A 9,672-nucleotide genomic window follows, 5' to 3' on the forward strand; every position below is an offset into this window, starting at 1 on the left:
GGGACTGGCTGGGAAGATTAAAGGAATGAGCAGGAAATGTCATGTATGACACGTGTATGAAAATGTCATGATGAAATCCACTATTATATATAGCTAACATATGTAATAAACACATTAAAATTGTGGAGTGAAGTTAAAGTTAGCCTTAAAGAGTAATTTATATCTTAACTACATATAATAGAATATTATTATCTTATAACTTAACTACATATACTAAAACAGGAGGGATAAATAAACAAGTGCCCAACTTAGGTTAGAAAAACCCTGCCCCTAGAGGCAGTGCAGGTGTGGCTGCTGTGCCACATGTGCATCAGTAGGTGGCAGAGAGGAGAAAGGCTATGTCTGCTCATCTGACCTGTGAACAGAAATGATTATGGACAGGCTAATATTGCATGCAAAAAGTGAGCCCGAGATAACCTAGCATTCTGGTGCCAGGGTGCTCAGACAGGAAGCTAGCCTGAGATGACCACCAGTCCTGTGTCATGCAGGCCAGGACTATATCCCAGGGTTGGGAGCATGCCAGAACCCAACTGGGACTGCTGTTCTGGGCAGGAGTAAACCCAAGACAGATGACCCTGACAAGTGATTACTCTGGTAGGATATGAGCAAGCACAAGATAACCACCAGACCTGTGCCATGTGACCCAGATATGGAGTTAGCCTAAGATGCATGCAGGCTGGGTGTGTGTGTGTAGGGGGGTGGGGGTGGGTGGACAGACCATGCCCAAGATGACCCAGCCCAGTATCATAATGCATGAGCAGGGCATAGCATTCTGGAGACCACTCCTGAGATGATCCCAGATACTCATCTGGGTCCCAAGAATATGAGCATGTGTGAGTTGGCCTTGCTACTCATCTGTCATGTGCTAGCATGGATGAGAGAAAGATACCTTCCTTCTCCATTGCCTTCACTATTTGTGGCAAGTGGGAGACCTGGCTTTGGGGTCACAAGACAGGAAAGCTGGCCCTGACCCCTCAACAGCTACAGCACTCAGGAGAGCAGGCCCTCCACTTGACTTGGGCACCACAGTAGAGCTGACTCTGGTGGCAAGGTGCAGGCCAGCCAGCTCTGAGGGTATGAACATGAGAGAGCTCTCTAGCAACTTGTCTGGGAGTGCTTCTCCCATCCTTTCCCCTTGCCATCTATGACAGGCAGGAGTCTGGCCCTGTGGTCATGAGACTGGGAGAACTGGCCATGTCTCCCATCATCTGCAGTATTTGGGAGTGGGAACTCTGCACCTCGCCTGGGCAGCAGGGTAGAGCTGGCTCTGGTAGTGGAGTGTTGCTGATGAGCAGGCCCTGGGGACACACGAACTGGAAAGCCAGTGGGCTATTTCAGATACCTCTCAGGCCCAGATCCAGGGCTTTGAATTCGTCTACCCCAATATCTATCCCATCGATGAACTGCTGGAGTGCATGAAGGGGCTGGTCCTAAAGATCCAAAACTATAGAATCTCTGTGACACAGAGTAACTAGATATCTGAGAGGGGTCTCAGCGAGGCTCCAGTATTGATGGAGTGGCAGTAGCCACAGGCCTTGTATCAGACCAACAAGTCATTGAAATAGACATTTGCAAGTAAGGAATTATGGACAAAAGGGTGTACTGTGGGGTGTATTATGACACACTATAGCTTCCACAACAGATTTTTTCTCTCTATTGGGAGGAGGTGGCAAGGATGGGGGGTGGTTATGAGGGAAGGGGAGTTCACTGGTATTGGGGGTGCAGGTTGTGAAATTCACAAAGAACCAATAAAAAGTTAAAAAAATTACAAAAAAGAAGTTAGAAAAAAGACAGTGAAGCCAACATAAAGAGAAGAGGAAGCAGATGAAGCTACTGAACTGATGAATTATGTCAAAGGCCACATCACTCTGAATGTAAATTATAAGAAGATAATGCAGAACAATGCAAAGAGCCCAAAACTGGTTGTGTTATAAAATGAATTGTAGATAACCTCTAGCTAGATTGAGTAAAGAGAGAGCAAGTATCTATAATAAGAACAGAACTGGAGCATAACTCCAGATACAGCAGGGCATACCTTTAAAGTCTGTAAAAGTATAGGTTGATAAATTAAAAATTCAGAATGGGCAATTTTCTAGAAAACTAGTTTATAAAGAGAGTAAACTTAAATATTATGCCTACATAAAACACAGTTATATATCTATATAATCTATATTAGGAATCTGGAAGGCTGGCATGGTGGTTCATACCTTTAATCCAAGTATTTAGGACGCAGAGGCAGGCATGTTTCTATGAGTTCAAGAACAGCCTGGTCTACATATCTACATAGTGAATTTCAGGAAAGCTAGGGGTTGTTTTTGCCCATACCCCTCCCAAAGTAATTGAGTAGTTAAAAATCATAACACACTAAGATACACACATCCAAGGTACAATTCACAGACTACATGAAGCTTAAGAAGAAGGAAGACCAAAGTGTGGATACTTCGGTCCTTAGAAGGGGGAACAAAATACCTATGGAAGGAGTTACAGACACAAAGTGTGAAGCAGAGACTGAAGGAATGACCATAAAGAGACTGCCCCACCTGGGGATCCGTCCCATATACATCCACCAAACCTACATACTATTGTGGATGCCAAAAGTGCTTGCTGACAGGATCCTGATATAGCTGTCTCCTGAGAGGCTCTGCCAGTGCCTGACAAATACAGAAGTGGATGCTCAGAGCCAATCATTGGACTGAGCACAGGGTCCCCAATGGAGGAGCTATAGAAAGTACCCAAGGAGCTGAAGGAGCTTGCAGCTCTATAAGAGGAACAACAATATGAACCAATCAGTACCCCCAGAGCTCCCAGGGACTAAATCACCAACCAAAATGTACACATGGAGGGATCTATGGCTCCAGCCCCATATGTAGCAGAGAATGGCTTTGTTGGTCATCAGTGGGAGGAGAGGTCCTTGTTCCTGTGAAAGCTTGATGCCCCAGTGTAGGGGAATGCCAGGGCAGGGAGGAGAATTGTGTGGATTGGTGATCAGGGGGAGGAAGACATATATTGTCTCATAAAAATGTTAACTTATCTGGTAGAAAATCTGGAAAATTGTTGATCTAATTCTATTTGCCATTTTAAAGGATTATCTTTCCTTCTTTTTGGGACCATGCTGGCCATAAAAAAGATTTGAGGCTTGAAAAAAAAAGATATATACATTCATACAGAACAAGATGATTTTATTTTATGTGACATAGTTGAAGAATTCAGAATAAGGAAAAAAAAAACCCTATATTTCAAAAAAGGGGGAAAAATTCAGAAATTAAAAGAAAAGAAGTTACAGGACACTCCAAACGTGCCTAGGAAGAAGCAGAAAGTGAATGGAAAAGAAGTCAGTTGGGACATAGCCCCAACTGCATGGCTTCCCACCTGAGGGAGGGAGACAAGCTTCAAAGAGAAGACAGAAAAGACAGGACACTGTCAATTCTCTCTGACCAAGCTAGAGGACCACATGAGCCTCAAATCCACCTTCAAAGTTTGGTAAGACATTGATTCCTCCAGCAGGAGGGTGAGCAGTTGAGAGACATCTTCTTATGTCATTCTGCATAACTGGAAACACAGAGGCCAGGCACTATTCTGAGTGAGACTGCACTCTTTAGACCCATAGTGAGAGACATTCCTGGGAAGCAGTTGGGGCAAGTAAGAGGGTCATATGCAGAAAATCTTCAGTGGAGATGTCAGGAAGCTTGGCTCAGGCTGTGACAGCCCTACCAAGACCCAGTATGATCGATGGAAACTAATATGGAGGTTTAGTTCAGAGGATGGATCAATCTCTGATGATGCCTACCTTCTCTTCAATGGCGTAGACTTCACAGACTTTAAAACCTCAGGATCTCCAGAGACCTGGGGTACTGTAGCTGTCCCTGCCGCAGGCCAGTAAATCCCTAGAAGGTCTTCTGTCATGAAAGCAGGCTTTCCTTCCGTACAGTTCTCAGTGCTGTGGTTCCTTCTACTCCTAACTCATTTTGGAGATAGTTCTCCCCTGCTAGAACATGAGCCTTCCCAGCCTACTGCAAAGCTAAATGCCCTGGTATGCAAAGAAAAGAAACTGCTAAGTGAAGACAGCTCTGCTGGTCTGTACTCTCTCTCACTGGTCACTCATGGTTAAGCACAGGCTCAGCACCAGTGCACAAACCCTGGGAGCATCCAGTGCCCACAGCTTCAGCTGAGCCTCCTCTTCACCAACTTTTTAGGACCCAGAAAGAAAAGAAGCAGCTACAATATTTTTTGCCCCTTATTCTCCCTTTTTCTCCTTTTAAAAATAATATTTTTATTTTATAATATGTTTTTATTTATTTCCTTTTATGCACATACTTAGTCTTTTTCATTATTATGCAATCTTCTGAATTTTACTCTTAATTTTTTGTCCCCCACGTTTTTTCCCTCCCTTTCTTCTTTTCATCTGCACTATGTTTCAAATGTTAATTTGAATTTATCTTATTCATTAAAAAACCTCATTTTTAATTTTTCTTTCCTTTCTTACATTTATCTAATTTTGTAGTCAAACGTCCTTATTACTGGAAATTTTGTGCGTGTGTGCTTCTTTTCTTTTACATTTTTTTTCTAATTTCTTACTCTCCTTTTTTGTCCAAAGTTGTTCTCTGTGTCTCCATTTTTTTCATTTTCATTTATTTAACCTTGTTTTCCCTCCATTTTCCTGTTGTCTCATACAGTACATCCATATATACACGCAAATGATCCTAATATCATAGCATCTTCTACACTGGTTTTCCTATTTTCTGGTTCATGACCATTGGTAATGTATTAGGATGCTTCAATTGACTTTAGCTATATTTCTCTATCTTGAAGTGTTTGCTTTTGTTGCTACTATCCTATTTTGTTTTCTTTCTTTCTTTTTTTTTTTCCTATTTTGTTTTCTATTTGTGAAGTGGTATCGGGATAGAGCCTTTAAATGTGACATGCCCAATATGACTATGATTCCAAACTGGAAGAGATGTCCAACAGATGCACAAATCACATCACAGAAACACAAGAAATATGAAAAAGAAAGGAACATGACTCAGTGAAAAGATCACAGCTCCTTAGCTACTGAATTCAAAGACATTGAAATAGGTAAAAATGTTGAAGATTTCAAAAGTTTACCAGTAAAATTTATCAGTGACGTCAGAGACAACAGAGATGATCAAGATGAAATCAGTCTCAGACCTGAAAGGAAAAAGTAGCTTTGGAGAAAAAGCCAGCAAAATGGATGGGAAAACTAGCAAAAAAGAAAAGACCACAAGTGAGGAAACTGAGATTTTTTTTTTTTGGGGGGGGGGGAGAGGGGTTGGTAATCAAAATCTCAGTGAGCCTAATACAAGTTAAAGTGGAAAGCATTGTGAACAGACTTGATCCAGCAGAACAAAGAATGGCATGGATAAAGGTCAAGGTCGAAGGATACTATCCTCAAACATCAATTTAAAAAAATGAGCATGACTCCAATATCCAAGAACTTGGACGTAATGCAGGCCAAATATCAAAATCCACAGGATAGAAAAAGTACCAGAGACAAACACTACAGGCACTGAGAATCTATTTAATGAAATTATAGCATATAGTTTCCCAAATCTAGAGAAAATAATTGGATATCCAAATGCAAGAGGCATTTAAAAATCCCAAATAGATATCTTTAGAGAAATCCTTCTCATAGCTTATTATAGTCAAGATGTCAAAAATACAAGGCAAGGAAACAATTTTAAAAGTTATAGGGGAAATGCTAACTTGCCCACAAAGACAAACACAACAGAATATTGTCAGATCTCTTTTTAAACCATCCAAATTAAGAAAATGTGGAATGACAGTTTCAAACTCTGAACAAAATAACTACCAACTATGATTGCTATATCCAGCAACTCTTTTAAAATTGGTGATTAAATAGGGATATTTCAAGACACCACAAACTAAAGCAGATTGTGATGATCAATCCCTTACTGTAGAAGATGCTTAAGGTAATATGTGAGAGGAGGGCAGAGGACAGTATCAATCATGACAGCAAAGGAGAGAGTAAATTTCATGAAGAGAATATATGAGCAGGGAGCAGTAGGAAGAAATCTGTCAGGCCTTTAAACCAACAGCACCCCAGTACCAGTAGGTTAGAAGTAAACGAACAAGCAATAATCCAACAGCCAGAAAAACAACCAATAAGTATCAGAAGATTAGATCTGGTTGTGATAGAGGACTGTCTTAAAAGCATTTGTAAGGCAGAGGTAGGCAATCTCTGTGAGTTCAAAACTAAGCTGGTCTGCATATTGAGTTGCAGAACACCCAGGGCTACATAGAGAAATGAGTTTGAACCCCTCAATGCAATCACAAGAATTATTAAGCACTAATAGTAAACTTAAATGTAAATGGCTTTAGGATGCCAACAAAGAGATGAATACTGCTAGCTGACTGGATTTATAAACTAGATCAAATTCTGTATTGTCGTCAAGAAGAATATCTCACTGGTAAAGTCACTTTGATGAGCAATTAAAGAATGGAAGTCCTGGTGTTCCCCTGTGCTGGGCATATAAAGTTTGTAAGACCAAGGGGCCTCTCTTCCCAAAGATGGCTGACTAGACCATCTTCTGCTACATATGCAACTAGAGACACGAGCTCTGGGGGTACTGGTTAGTTCATATTATTGTTCCACCTATAGGGTTGCAGACCCCTTCAGCTCCTTGGGTACTTTCTCTAGCTCCTCCATTGGGGCCCTATGTTCCATCCAATAGATGACTGTGAGCATCCATTTCTGTATTTGCCAGGCACTGACATAGCCTCACAAGAGACAGCTATATCAGGATTCTTTCATCATAATCTTTCTGGCATACGCAATCGTGTCTACATTTGGTGGCTGATTATGGAATGGATCTCCAGGTGGGGCAGTCTCAGCTCCAAACTTTGTCTCTGTAACTCCTTCCATGGGTAGTTTGTTTCCCATTCTAAGGAGGGACGAAGTATCCACACTTTGGTCTTCCATCTTCTTGAGTTTCATGTGTTTTGCAAATTGTATCTTGGGTATTCTAAGTTTATGGGCTAATATCCACTTATCAGTGAGTGCATATCATGTGAGTTATTTTGTGATTGGGTTACCTCACTCAGGATGATACCCTCCAGATCCATCCATTTGCCTAGGAATTTCATAAATTCATTGTTTTTAATAGCTGTGTAAACTTTATATGCCACAGTACAGGGGAACAGCAGGGCCAATAAGTGGGAGTGGGTGGCTAGGGGAGCAGGTTGGTGGGGAGGGTATCGGGACTTTCGGGATAGCATTTGAAATGTAAATTGAAGAAAATATCTAATAAAAAATTGGGAAAAAACCAACTTGAATATCCTGGTAACTAGGCAACCTCCAGATTGGTTACAGAATGTTTGTTTCAGATGTTTCTTGAGGTCATTATCTACAGAGGGGGTTAGGAATTGGTTGGAGAAGATGTCTGAATCCATGATTTCCTCTGGAGTTGAGATGACCTCTGGGAGTTATCTGGAGCTGGGTACATAGCTGGGCTTGTGCACTTATCCACTGAGCAGTCATGAGGTTTCTAAAGAGGTACATGCTTTTTGGCAAGAAAAGCCTTTTCAGCCAAGAGTGACCCCCGAAGAACAGTACTCAGAGCTCTAGGTCAGCAGTACTACCTGTAGGCAGCTGGAAAATATGTCCTTATATTACAGTATCACAGTATGGGATTCAACTTGCACTATTTTCCAAATGAGCTAGCAAAACTGAGTGATTCCGGAACACAAGTGGTAATTCAGTGACCTGGTAGATAGAAAAAATAAAATGTTGCCTTAGTCTAGTGATGTGATGTGTACTCTCTTCTGTTAACTGAATATATCAGTTAGGATTTGTACTTGGTTTGTCCCATCAGAGGCCAACCAAGCACCAGTGTGGTGGTTTGAATATGCTTGGCCCAAGGAGTGGCACTATTAGGAGGCATGGCCTTGTTGGAGTAGGTGTGGCTTTGTTGAAGGAAATGTGTCACTGTGGTGTGGGCAATGAGACCCTCCTCCTAACCACAGAGGAGCCAATCTTCTTCTAGAGGCCTTCAGGTGAAGATGCAGAACTCTCAGCTCCTCCTATACCATGTCTGCCTGCATGCTGCCATACTCCCACCTTGATGATAATGGACTGAACCTATGAACCTGTAAGCCAGCCCAATTAAATGTTGTCCTTATAAGGAAAAAAAAAAAGAATGGAAATCAATCTACTATCAAGCAAATGGGAGATTTTATATATATATATATATATATATATATATATATATATATATATTGGTAGCTGTTATAATATCTGATAAGCTAGACTTCAAATTAAAGTTAAACAAAAGAGATAAGTAAGTAGCATATATATTAACAAGGGAAAATTCAAGAAGAGATAGCAATTATAAATACATATATATATATATATAAACATCTATATCTATCTATATCATCTATCATTTGTATCTCTACCATCTGTAATGTAAGGGCTCCCAATTTCACAAAACAAATACTAATAGATATTAAAATCACTCACTCTTACTTTACCAAGACCTATCAGACTTTTAATGTCTATTAGTGGTTGTTTTATGAAATTGGGAGCTCTAACCAAAATATTTTGCAATTTAATTACATAAATAGACTTAATAGAAACTTGTAGAATATTCCATCCAATGAAAACATATATACATTCTTCTTACCAACCCATGGAATTGTTGCTACAATAGACCAAGTTCTAGTTCACAGAGCAAGTCATAATAAATACCAAATGTTTGTCAGATCACAGTAAAAACACAGACACACACACACACACAAAGCAATAGGAGAAACTCCAGTAACTACACAAATACTTAGAAACTAAACAATATAATGAACCAATGGGTCATTAAAGAGATTCGGAAGGAAATTTAAAAATTCTCAGACTCAACTGAAAATTAAAGCACAATAACCATGACATGGTGGCGCACACCTTTAATCCCAGCACCTGAGAGGCAGAGGCTGATGTATCTCTGTGAGTTTGAGGCCAGCCTGGTCTACAAAGTGAGTCCAGGATAGCTGGGGTTATTAGATAGAGAAACCCTGTCTTGAAAAACAAAAACAAAAATAAAACAACAACAAAATAAAGCACAATCTAATAGATCTATTGGGACATAGTTAAGTAAAATTTTAAAGAAAAACTTATAGCAATCAAATAACTTAATGATGCAACTCAAGGTGTCAGAAAATCAAGAACAAATCAAACCCAATGCAAAAGGTGGCAAAATTTAATAAAGATCAAGACAGAAAGTAATTAGATGTAAACAAAAACATTAATATGTAAAATCAAACAAACAAAAAGATGGTTTGCTGACAAGACATGACAAGATTGACAAACTGCTAGCCAAGCTAACAAAAAGAGAAGACCCAAATAATAAATTGAGACAAAAAAATGTTACAACAGATGCCAATTGTTATACCCAGATTACAAGGTCCTCAAAGATCACCAGAGATCATCAGGAGTCCAGCTAGTACGAAAAAGCAAAGAGTTATTATTCAAGCAGGAGTTCAGACCCTCCAGCCTCTCCAGCATAGTGGAGGTCCTAAGCTGGTACAAGTCTTGTCTATTTATCATGTTAGTAGAATAAGGGACTTTCCAACTTGGCTGTTACATGATTGGTTGACATTTGCTTGTTGCACTTCTACTGGCTAGTAATGATTTCAGCTTGATATGAG

General features: G+C 40.2%; 1 non-coding gene across 1 annotated transcript; it reads left to right on the forward strand.

The window, feature by feature from the left end:
- The first annotated feature begins 263 nt into the window (after nucleotides 1–263).
- LOC115030511 lies at nucleotides 264–390 on the forward strand. The gene has a single exon (XR_003836103.1). It is a non-coding gene; the product is annotated as a small nucleolar RNA SNORA17 (small nucleolar RNA).
- Nucleotides 391–9,672: the final 9,282 nt, after the last annotated feature.

Source organism: Mus caroli, chromosome 2, assembly GCF_900094665.2.
Source record: "Mus caroli chromosome 2, CAROLI_EIJ_v1.1, whole genome shotgun sequence".
Classification (NCBI taxonomy): domain Eukaryota; kingdom Metazoa; phylum Chordata; class Mammalia; order Rodentia; family Muridae; genus Mus; species Mus caroli.